Source organism: Seriola lalandi, unplaced genomic scaffold (assembly GCF_002814215.2).
Source record: "Seriola lalandi dorsalis isolate HSWRI2012SDOR001 ecotype SW California unplaced genomic scaffold, Sedor1 jcf7180002054977, whole genome shotgun sequence".
Taxonomy (NCBI): domain Eukaryota; kingdom Metazoa; phylum Chordata; class Actinopteri; order Carangiformes; family Carangidae; genus Seriola; species Seriola lalandi.
In genome coordinates, this window is record NW_019525527.1 from 44,282 (window position 1) to 45,276 (window position 995).

The 995-nt window shown below is 41.2% G+C and overlaps 1 protein-coding gene and 1 long non-coding RNA gene across 2 annotated transcripts in view; both read left to right on the top strand.

Moving 5' to 3' along the window:
• Positions 1 to 995, top strand: part of LOC111646870 (protein NLRC3-like) — a 20,897-nt gene that overhangs the window by 11,356 nt on the left and 8,546 nt on the right. The gene's annotated exons all lie outside the window — the stretch shown is intronic.
• Positions 1 to 995, top strand: part of LOC147817279 (uncharacterized) — a 12,421-nt gene that overhangs the window by 6,325 nt on the left and 5,101 nt on the right. The window lies entirely within an intron of this gene.

Sequence of the window (995 nt, forward strand, 5' to 3'; positions counted from 1 at the left end):
CCAGTGGACTGTCAGTCTGTCCAACATGGATCTGATGTTTGATGCTGTCATTCATATAGTTTTCTGTTCCAGCGGCTGGAGGAGAACATGGTCACTTTTGTCAAGAACGAGCTGAAGAAGATGCACAAGCTTCTGAGTCCAGATTACCCAGAATGCTCAGGGAGTCAGAGGGAGGATGAGGAGGTGTTGGACGGTGAGGATGAAGAGCAGAGGAGCAGCAGAGAGGCATTTGTGAAGATCGCAGTGAACTTCCTGAGGAGAATGAAGCAGGAGGAGCTGGCTGACTGTCTGCAGAGCAGTAAGAGGATTTCTCTAAAGATTCAACATGATGGAGAAATGAGACTTTTACTGACATCAACACATTCCTCAGGGATGATCATATTTTCTTGATAATTCAGTAAAGGTCTAATTTCTTGTCTTTTCGTTCAGGACAATAATTTAATTATGTTATTTAATCTAAACACTGACCAGTTTTGATGCCCTGATGATGGATAAATGGTGAAAGGGAAGAGACATCTCCTCCAAAGAAAACCACATTTTTATCAACTGCAACATTAAAGGCAACTTGTTATTATAATATTGATCATGACCTCTCTGTCCTCCGTCCCCTTGATGGGACCTCGAGGACGGGTGGAAAATTCTAATTTCAATGCTGCTTCTACAAACAATGTTTGGGAAAATTATGTGCTATAAATCCTAAACTGTAAATCTTCGTTACTAGTCATTGTGTTTTTGAAATGCTGCCATAGAACAGCAAATTGTTATTCTTCTAATGCTAATTTTAGAGCTGTAGCTGCCCTGCAAAGCTGTGTTAAGTAGATATGTTAGTGTTGTCGTGTCAGGAAACAGAATGGGAGGGGCAAGGGAGCGATGAGTAGCTCACAGTGTGAATTTGTTTAGAGTCTTACTCCATTCTCTTGTTGGTGAACAAGTTAGATACAGCAACTTTCAGAAAATATACTTTTGTGTCCGTCCAGAATCTCCTGCTATGTGCC